Below are 11,937 nucleotides of genomic sequence, written 5' to 3' on the forward strand. Positions count from 1 at the left end.
ATAGTTTACATTTCTATACAATATGAAGTAATATTACTAGGTCTCTGAGCTGAGCTGTTATGAGACCTAAACCGTATAGAATAACCTTTCTCTCAAACGTGACACTGATTTCAAAACAGAGAAAAGAAGGATAACATTTTTCTAATGGATCCATTTTCAATCAATCTTTTTCTTTTTTATGCTATACACATCTTTCCACATTCTGATTTAAACAAATTATGTACAGCAGCAGAATGAAAATGTCAGCAGAACGAAGATGAACATTCTGACGCTTTTTCTGTAAATCTGCCATACAAAAATAGAGTTCATTATAACACACTCCATACTGAATGACATCATAGAGAACAGAAACAGTGACCACTACATGTCGATCCAATTCACACACATATGCATGATAAAAACCAAATACAGTGACAATATCATCTTTACAGTATCATTACAAATTATGACACATTAAGACAATTCTTTTTTTTTTTTTTTGAGTAACTGCGGTCTGACAATATATCAGTCATCCTTAAGTGTCCAAGTGTAAGAAGTCTGATGAAACTTATTTGGCAGTATGGAGCTAAAATGTGTTTATTGAACCAAGTACTTGATCAGTTTGGACTTGATTTGGTCTGGGAAAATTACATTTTGATCCATGGAATACAATTACACAATCGGATTTTATACACACACACACACACACATGCGCACACACACATGCGCACGCAAAACATGTTTTCAGAAAAATGTGGATGCAGATGCAAGTAATCAAAAATGAGCAGACACACACACACACACACACACAAATTCATGTTCATTGCCCGACCTCATATTTTAAAATCTTTCAAATTCTAGAATTATTTAAATAAGTTCTCTGTTAATACTGAAGGTTTCAAAAATGCCATGTTACATTTCTGACATTTAAGGCTCATTTTCCACACACAGACTGTAAAAACCTTTCATCTTTGCTTAAGGAAATTTATCCTTGAGGGAAAAACCGAACTTTAGTGTATGCATGAGGAACTTCAAAATTAGATGTGAACTTCATTGCCTTTTACTGGAGATATGCAAATCATATATGATTGAATGTGCCAGACACTATTAAATGAAAAACAGCTGAAGTGACTAGCAGATGCTAAACTTGTCAAAATATTTGCTCTGCATCTAATCAGCCAATCGAGAGCCTTCATGGCCTTGTTTGAGAAGAGATGTCCGTCTTCACAGAGTTTCATGTCTTCTGTTCAATGCAGAGTTGATTTCTTCTCTGGATGTAGAACTCTACAAACAAGACTGTATTGCACTTATTTGCATCTGTGATCAATTTGATTCATTCAGTAAACAAATGCATTTATAAAAGTAAGAATATATACTGTATTCAATTATTTTTTAGTCGTCTATGAAATATAATACAGAGGGCACAATAAACTCACCTTCAGTTGTCAATATCAGACACATGATTCTCCATCTGAAACAAACAAAAAAGAAAATCAGTTTAGGAATACAGAACAGCTAAGCAAAATCTGATCTTTCAAATTAGAAATGCACTTTTATAGACCCAATTTTAATAAACTGCTATGAGCAGTCATAGTCTCAGTAATTGAATTCATTTGAATGCAAAGCCAAACACAAAGATAATCTAGCCATTCATCTGCTAAGAAAGAACAGCTCATGATTGCAAATGACCCTAAGATTTACTCGCTCAATACTTACATTCATCATTATATAAAACAACCCTGTGACCTTTCGTAGAAACATATTCTGGGTCCAAAATCACTTCTCTAGAGTTTCTTTTAAAAAGTCAAGCCAATTTTTATCTGTATTGTTTGGGTATCTACTGAACCCAGCTGTGTTGGAGGTCATGCTCTGACCTGAAATGTCTGTAACACTGCTGGGAATCTTTCCAACGGGGTTTCGCCTCGATGTTTCCCTCCAGTTTAACCATCGCAGCAGCTCATTAAAATACAGTCAGCCTGTCTCCTCAGTGGGAAGCACATCCTAAATCTTAATTTGTCTGTGCTGTTGGTCTCGGTGCTGCTGGACCCTAGTGTCTCCAGAGGTTCTGACTCGGTTTTAATTACAGAGCGTGACAGGTGAGGGTTAAGAGAGCAGGAAGCAGCCCAGCGGAACCCTGTCAGCTTCTGCTCTCCCAGCCCTGCGTCTCTCATGTCTGCAACCATGAATAAATCTGCAGAATTAGCTTCGAAGGGGCTTTTCAGAGCCACTGCTGCCAGCAAGGCCCGTGGGGGGCTAACGTACCAGATCAGTGCTGCCTTCCTCGTCGTAGTCATCCTCTCCACCATCCGTCATTTCTCCCGCCTCCGCATCGAGCTGTCCTTCCCCTCCCTCCTCTCCGGAGTTATCTGCCATCTCAGATATCGACCCCTCATGCAAAGAGTCGCAGTTGTCCTCATATTTTCTGTGAGGCTCTGAATGAACGACAGAGACATATGAGACAATTATGGCTTATATCACAAATATCGGTCATACTGAGAGCAAAATTACTTTTTTGTTTTTCATCTCAAAATATTTTTTCCACCTAAAAATTTGAATAAATTTGCTCTTTTGTTGATTTTGATTGCTTCCATTGTCTTCATTTGTAAGTTGCTATGAATAAAAGCGTCTGTTAAATGACTAAATGTAAATCTAAGAATTGAAAGGTTTACAATTTGTCATTCAAAGAAATATGCAAGAAGTTAGATAGATAGTTAGATGCAAGAATTATTATATGCAGACATTATGTGTTAATCATTTAAAGCCTCACATGAAATAATAGACAGAATATATATATATTTAAACTGAACAGGTTTATTGAACTTAAAAAAAAAATCTAATATTTAAGGTTTTATGGCTCATATACATTATATAGTTTCATACAGTAATAATACTTGGAGGAAAAATGCTTTGGTTTTATTCAAACTGATCAAAAATATGCACTTCGGTGCAAATACTAATATTTATATGGTAAAAAAGTACACTGTACATTTTTTTTTCAGATTTGTAATTTAACAGGTTATTGGAGAAAGTTTTACACTAAATATTATTTCAGTCTATTTTTCTAATTTACTAGCAATTTCTGGTTACATTTTGATTATACATTTTTTAAATTATTTTTAGAATGTAAATCAATGTGATCTTTATAATAGTATAGCAGACAACTTCTATAATATATATATAAATATGTTTTTAATCTCTATCTCCCAGTTATGTCTTACTATTATGATATTTAAATTCTTAGCTTTATGATATTTAAATTCTCAAAGATCTATATCATATTTAATACATTTTAAATGTTTAATTTTTTCATCAATATAAAAATTATACTTATGTTTACTTTATGAAAATAAGTAAAAATATTTCACAGCAAACAAAACCCAAAACAAATAATAGAATTATTAGAATTAGACAAAGTATTTTTTTACTTGTTAAAAAAAAGGTCTAAACTATCAATTAATTGAAAGATGCCATGTAATTTTCTCTGCAATATTTTGATCAGGTTGATAATTTAGAGGCCTTAGAAATTTGCTTAGAAAATATACAGTAAGCTTTATATTACGATAAACTGTAGAAGTTCTACCAAAGAAAGTCAGTGATACGGGTTCAGAATGACATCAGAGAGAGTAAATGATTAAAGAACTGTAATTTTCTTTTTCTTGCATCTGTATGGATCAAGCACAAGCGATGGTCCTAAAGTTTGACTCATGAATGTGCGACGACCGTTATGCTGCTCCTCAGTGTGTCTGCTAGATGAAATCAGTGCTCTCATCTACTGGCGAAAATAGCGTAATGGGATTTTCTATAGTAAAACAGTGCAAGATTGCCTGTATAACAGTTCTGATAAATTGGCTGCTGTCTCCTTGCCTGTCACAGAGATGGATAGCACATATACACTCCCAATATTTCTCCCCGTACAGCCGATGTTTGCAACCCTATCTAGACTTGATTTTATTCCTGCTCTCTTATAGTTCTCTGTCTGTCTCACCGCACTCGGATCTCTGCTGTTTCTCGATCTTCTCCAGGCGGCCCAGAAGAGAGTCAATCTTCACCTTGATCTGAGTCAGTTCACGTTTGATAGTCTGGAGTTGATCGGACTTCACTGCAAAAGAAAATGCAACGAACACACATGAGGAAAGATCTGTGGAGATTACAGCGCATCCATACTCATCCTTCTATCACCACAGATAATTCATGTCTGAAGACTCTTTCAGGGCTGCTGATTCTAAACTAAGAGTTCAAAGAATTCACTGTCCTGCTGCTTTTAATTTAGTTTTATGCCTAATCTCATTCAGGCATGCTGGTTGATATCAGCCAATGCTAGCAAGACCATGTTACTCCACGCGTTTTCATGGATATGGCTTTTATCAGTCAATAAAACCAAACAAGACCTGTTTCAGTTATTTGGAAATACATACAAATATTCAAGTTTGAAGAATTTTTTCTGTTACTTGACTCTGGAATTTAATATTAGCATGCTGTTCATTACATACTGCTATATATATATATATATATATATATATATATATATATATATATATATATATATACCGTATTTTCCGGACTGTAAGTCACACTTTTTTCATAGTTTGGTTGGTCCTGCGACTTATAGTCAGGTGGGACTTATTTATCAAAATTAATTTGACATGAACCGAGAGAAATGAACCAAGAGAAAACATTACCATCTACAGCCGCGAGAGGGCGCTCTATGCTGCTCAGTGCTCCTGTACTCTACACTTGATATCATAGAGCGCCCTCTCGCGGCTGTAGACGGTAATGTTTTCTCTTCGTGCTTGGTTCTAAATAAATGCGACTTATAGTCCGGTGCGACTTATAGTCTGAAAAATACGGTATACACACACACACACACACACACATATACAAACACATATATATGTATATACACACACAGTTCTGGCATGAAACTCTAGATGGTGCAGTACAATAGGTCTAACTCAATCTGACCTTATGACATCATTATCACATGGCACAGCTGATTGGTTCTGCCCTCTATTGGTAGCAAATGGCCTGCTGCTCAACATTCAAATATATGACTAGTGCTTGCTGTAGCAGTTGCAGCTCGCTTCAGAAACCATCCACCTTCCCCAGCTCCACCTGTATAGATCTGCTATGTGGTGATTCATATATGATGTTATTTCATGCATATTTGCAGCAGTAATATTTCTTAGATGCTCACAGCAGCATGTTGTGGATGTATTGGCAGTGGAAAATGTCTCGGTACTTGCTCTGCCGCAGCAGCGTAGCAGATATATTCCGTCAAGACCAAATACATTAACATTGTCATGTACATTACCATGCCAATCCCTCAGAGAATTGTCATGACACATAGATATATATTCTGCAAAATATATACATATATTTTCTTCAAATAGTATGTAAATATTATTTAATACATTGAATTAACATTACATGTTGTGTGTAAAACATACTCTGATAATCTTTGCTTTATTAAGTTAAAAATGTTTTAACACTGTAGATGTTAGCCTTCAACTGTAACATGGTATCTGATCTGGTCGGCTAACACTTGTGTTGTAGTTCAGACTGAAAGCTAAACTATATTTTAAATCTGACTTTATGACCATTGAGTTCATGAGACATTTAACCCCCGGTCACCCTGAAAGGCTCTTCATGCAATGAAGAGGATAAAAAGGATAAAAAGTCTCTGCTCGATGCCTGCTAGCTTAATTCATGCTGCTAATTTCTGTGAATATTCAGTGCTTTAAATATGTCCGCTGCTTTTTCCCCCCATCTGACAGCTGTCAGGTTAATCTCCCTCAGATGACTACACCATTGCATGCACACTGAATCTAATTAACACTTCAAATCAGCAGCCCTCTCTGGGCAGACCAGAATGACCGTGGTCATAAATGAAAACCCAATATGCTTAAAAAAGTGGTAGCAAATAGTATGCAACTCTGGATCAGTTTAAAAAATATGGAAATGGTTTAGACGTCTTCAGACACATGGAATGTCATGCTTTCATGAGTTTTTAAATCGGGCCCAAATCTCACTTTCTGTAGATCTGTGTCTGTATGACCTTTTCTGCATTCACATCTTTATGTTAGTAGGTGGTGGCTAGTGAGTCAAGTGAATCAAATGTTTCACTCAAAAAATCGAATTCAAAAAACTGTCTAAGAGCGTGCACTGAATTATTCAACCAATTCATTCAAAAACAAATTCATTCAGAAGCAAAAGATGAAATGATTAACTGATCCATTCAATAATGTTGAATTAAAACAGATTGTCTTTAAACATGCGGCATTAAATCAATAATATAGTATAATATATAAATATATCAATAAAATAGTTACTATATTTACATTAAATTATTAATTCAGGAAATTCATTCAAAACATTAAATTCAGGACCTAAACAAGCAACTCTGACACTTTATGATTAAGACATTGAGGCATTCAATCGATCTGTTCAAAAGCATTTACAATTGAAACAACATTTGTTATTGAATCATTCCTGAAGTGATTTCTTTAAAACTGCTAATTAATTTGTGAAGTCACTGAATGGTTCATACAACCAATTTCATCGCAAAGTACTAATTTATGCAGGAACTAAACCAAAGGTTTCTTTATGAATCATTCATTTAATGGATTATTAATTCAAGAGATTCATTCAAACAACATTTACTTTTTGAATGCATCATTGAATCCTTCAGTCAAACAGTTTGTTTGGGAGAGTTCATTCAAAAAAATTGTTCAAAAATACAAATTCAGGCCAAAATAGTGGCTTCTTTAATCATTCATTTTATTAATTCAAGAGATTCCTTCAAAAACTGAAGTGACTGTTTTTATGAATAAGTCTTTGAATCATTCAATCAATCTGTTCAAAAACATTCTGTTTCATCCACAGATGAAACAACACTTTTTTAATGAGACATTGAATCATTAATTTATTTAAAGATTTGTTTAAACATTGCTAATTCATCTTTATGAGAGAGCCACTGAATGTTTCGTTCAACCAAAAATACTGAACTAAACAAGTGGCTTCTTTATAAACAAGTCCTTGAATCATTCAATTTATTAATTCAAGAGATTAATTCAAAAACTCAAGTAACTGTTTTTAATGATTAAGTCTTTGAATCATTTATAATCGATCTGTTCAAAAACATTGTTTCATTCACCAATGAAACACCTTTTTTTTTTAATTCCTTTCCTTTTAGTGATGTGTTTAAGACTAATACATTTGTGAAATACCAGCCTATCTTTATGAGAATGTTGCTGAATGGTTAATTCAACCAAAACTACTAATTCACACAGGAACTAAACAAGAGGCTTCTTTATGAATGAGGCCTTGAATCATTCATTTAATAGATCAGTTTAAATACCTTGTTAATTTACATTAATTTATTAAATACAAAAATCTGACCAAGTTTTTTCATTCCTGAACAAATCAGATGACTCCCTTTATGAGTGAGTCATCAAATCATGAATTTAACTGAATTTGCTTTAAAAAAAAAAAAGCTCATTCGTTCAGGGACGCAATGTCTTTGTGACAGAGTTATTTAATAATTCACAAAACAATGACTCATTCAGGAACTGTTTTCACTGACGGGCAAAAAATGAATCTTTTTTCTAAAATCTCCTACTTTAATACTGTATACTAAACGACTCTTGAAAAATGACTGGGAAACGCAGCATGGGTTGAATGGACCTCTATGATAAACCTTCAGCTGCACCTCTTGACACAAAAACCTGCTTCTTCATGATAATTGGAGCTCCAGGATACATATAAATGCTTTGTTGAAAAATTCATTAGTCTGTATTTCGCAGTATTTTTCGAGCCGTTCCTCTCCTTGAGAAAGCTGAAGCTTGTCGTTTTGCTGTCACCGGCCTTCAGCCCTGATAACACAGCGTGACCCAGCACTGCTGTCACACCGCTGCCAGCTTTTCCACTACCTCACAAAATGGTGTCACCTGCCATCACCCGCCCGAGGCAGAAAGCTCTGCGTGTGTAGGTGCTCAGTTGACGGAGTGTCGTATCTACTGAAATTCAATGAACGTGTCTGCCTGCAACCATTCAAATTGCTCTGAAGCGCCAAATACAACACATGTCCAAAAATTTCCTTCAAGCTTTGCAAATGTGAATTCTGAAGGAGTTTTAATCTGGCAACCTAAGAAACACTAGCTGAGGATCAATTTGTTTTTGACAGATGGCAACGGCTGGTAAAACTTTCTCTTTATCACTTGTTTCAAGCTGTTTACTTGTGAATCTTTTAGAGGATGCGTGATGCACCATACATGAAATGTGGTGGATAATGACGCACAACGTGTTGTTTTCCAAGATCAAGACTCTAGATTAAATGTAAGGGAAAGTCTAGGGGATACAGGACTAGCGGTCACAAACTCTATATCTCAGTGAGGTAACTTCTAAGATCTCTTAATTGTAGTCATTTCTGTGAATTGTGCCCTTTACACAAGATTTGAATACCATAATATCATAATTTATTTTACTTATTTTAAGAAATAAATACTTTTATTCACCAAGGATGCATTAAATTGATCTAAAGTGACAGTAAAGACATGTATAATGTTACAACAATTTCTATTTCAAATAAATGCTGTTTTTTTCTTCTTCTTTGTATTTATCATATAATCTACTTATTCTATTTATCATAAGAAAAAAATGCATTGTTTTCACAGAAATATTAAGTAACACAACTGTGTTCAACACGGATTATAATAAAAAATGTTTCTAGAGCAGCAAATTGGCATATCAGGCAGATTTCTGAAGGATCATGTGCCACTGAAGACTGGAGTAAAGATTTTTAATATTCAGCTTTACATCACTGTAATAAATTACATTTTAAATTGTTTTTAAAATAGAAAAGAGTATTTTGAAATTGTAATAATATTTCACAATATTCCTGTTTTTACTGTATTTATGATCAAATAAATGCAGTTCGTAGGCATAAGAGACTTCATTTAAAAACATTTTTTAAAATCTGCAATTTTCTTACCCTGAGAAATATTCAGTGACATAAAACGTTTGATTACTAGCCCTGGCCTTTTTTTTTTTTTTTTTTTTTTTAATTAACTACCAGTTTAAATGGTCGTTATAGTGTGACAAATGAAAAAGTAAAAATATTTCACACAGGCTCATGGTATTAGCATGAGGCCACAAAAGCTTCATGAATAACAGAATTAGCAAAATCCTGTTTAAAATATTGAAATGGAGTACAGCATGTCACAGCGCAAGTCAAATTCCAGAAATGATTTCAAAGACAGAAGCAAATAAAACAGGTTTTTGCTAATCATGTCACTCTAATTTGGGACACAAATTGCAGTATTCAGTATTGTGTTTTCAGGTCTCCTCTGATACAAAGCAATCAGTGTTTTCTGGCGGTAATGAAAAAACATCACAATTCTGATCTTAAACAGAGAATGACTTGGATTTTCATGTGGTTTTGAGCACAACAGCCAAAGTAAACTTTTTCGAGACAAATTAAATGCTATTTGGTGCGGTATAAAGCTAATCTCCAGTTTGCGCTGTGAAAAGAAAGGAGAACTCCAGTGAAATGCAGATTAAGGTAAACAGTGGCACTTTTGTGTATACATGCCATGGATATTTTTGCCCATGAATTGCACTGATATAAGAAAAGCCCCCGGAGAGGCCAAAGCACTACAGCTAAGAGCATTAGTGTCACGCACCACGGCTAATCTCGACTTCTGAGCTCCGCGCTCGGAGGAGACGGCGGGATGCTGACAGATGCTGTGAAAGCTGCTACTTGTGGGTTAGAGATAAAAATCTGAATTAATGTCATGAATTCTAATTTACAAACACGACCGCATGATGTTCTGTCTTGCCGTTTGGCTCGCATCCCAGGCAGAATTAAAGGAGCGTTTCAGACGGCCACAAGTCTCAGAATGCTCTGTGCTTACAAAAATCAATATGTTCTTGATTTCTGCTCCCATGAAGTTTAAAATAGTCTCTTTCATTCGGTGTAACCTGTAAGAGAGAGCTACATTTGCAATCTTCAATCAAGTCAAATGTATTTTTATCGTTGCTTTTCCTATGGTTTCACAGCGGCTTAACAGAAAATCATATCTTAAAATATCTTAATACCTTCACGTCTTGTAGTTGCATTTAGCCAAGTAGAGCAGGGAGATAAACTAGCTTTAGGAGTTACGCAATTATTACAAATCCCAATATTACATTAGATTCATAGCATTTTCTGTGCACTTTGAGAAAACAGAATATCTTCTTACTCTATACTGAGCCTGAAATAGGGTTTGTTTATAACAGCATGTACTCTAATATTAGTTTCTGTGTTTTCAGAGAGGCTGAGAGGAGAACATGACAAGTGTGTACCACTGTGAAGAGAAAAGAGCAACATGTCTGCGAGAAACTGACCTGTCATATATTTGCACACATATTCTACTACAAGAATTAATGCACAAAAAGTACTGCATAATTGCATATTTGTTTCTTCCTTTCCTTTTTATATGCATCTAAATTCAACATCTTGATTACTGAACAAAATTATGAAATAATTGCAGTTAAATATTTTATTCTATAAAAAGCAGTTCATTTCGTGAAACTGCATTGGAAGTTTTCTTTACATTTAGACATTTTATGTGGCATTTAATTTGGCTTACATTTCATCCCAGAGGAGAAGGATGATGATGATGATGGGGGTCTTGAGGAAGAGGAGGAGGAGGTCTTGACAGGGAATGAACTCTTCCCGCGTCGAGTGGATGGGAAGCACCACTCGGCGAACGCTTCAGAGGAATCACTGCCCTCGGAGGAGGAGCCACCCGTCCGTGATAGTCAAAGAGCCTGACCGGATAAAAGGACCAAAGAAGATGAGCAGAGTTTAGAACATCATTAACACTCAAAATCAAGCTTTTGATTCTGAATTCTATGGAATTCGAAAGGTTTTTCACCCCTGACATCATATCTGACTCCTATTGTCTGGTTTCCCTGCTATTAGCAGAGCTACTTATGAAATTCGTCATCATGGCAGGCGAATTTTTCAAAAGAAGTTACAGAAAAGAAAGGAGGTGCAAGAAAATGTCAAACAAAGGCACATGCCCTTGCTCTCGCATCAATCTCTCCTGGATATTCGCAGCTCTCCGCCCAGCTGACATTTAGTAAATGTCTCTGCTAATAAAAGATGAGATCATAAGAAGGAAAAGAGCAAAATAAAACAGTGCTTTTCCGAAATTAAAGGTGAGGCGCCATTTACTCGAAGCTTATGAATTTTCATCCACAATATTTGCTTTCTCTTAAATTCTTCCAAGGACGAGCTGTAGGTGTTGAAGAGAAATAAAATCACAGATTTTCTGTTAATGCCGTAGTTGATTATGTTCATATATTTGTATGCATCTTTTTATCTTTACATATTGACATCTGACAAAGCTTGAAGTCATACATGAAATATCATGATGCTGAAGGACTCGAGTGTTTCGAAATGTGTACAGTCAAATGAATGGTAAATAAATGCATACATACCTATTGTAGAAATCATCCCTGTAGTAATCATAATCAAATTCATAACCACTGAAAAAGACAAAACAAAGGCACAGTGTAAAGTGCGATTTGCTATGTCAAGATGTGATGGAGGGCAAATTAGCCCCATTGATTTAATACTTCAATTTACAGCTCAATTGATCTGACAGGAAGATTTTACATTTGAACACTAATCAATTTATACCTGAGATTGAAATGTGTTCAACTCAAATCATCTGACAACAATCCCATCCATCTGCACGTTATTTAAACACCCTGCTAACCGACAAATCAATAATATCTTCAGCCTACAGACATCATGCAGAGCTCCCATAAACACAGTAAGAGCAGCAATCAAGGCAGCTCTGTCTATTAATTACAGTGAGAAACCTCCTGGATTAGACTTTGGCTTCTTTAAGATCCTGATAGTGAGGGAGACACTCTCCAGTTTCTGTGTGACCCTACTTCGACTTCAAC

General features: G+C 35.2%; 1 pseudogene; it reads right to left on the minus strand.

Annotated features, from left to right (window-relative positions):
• Window positions 1-219: 219 nt before the first annotated feature.
• LOC113077832 (RNA-binding Raly-like protein) lies at window positions 220-11,553 on the minus strand (annotated as a pseudogene).
• Between the last annotated feature and the right edge of the window lie 384 nt (window positions 11,554-11,937).

Source organism: Carassius auratus, unplaced genomic scaffold, assembly GCF_003368295.1.
Source record: "Carassius auratus strain Wakin unplaced genomic scaffold, ASM336829v1 scaf_tig00023286, whole genome shotgun sequence".
NCBI classification, from domain to species: Eukaryota; Metazoa; Chordata; class Actinopteri; order Cypriniformes; family Cyprinidae; genus Carassius; species Carassius auratus.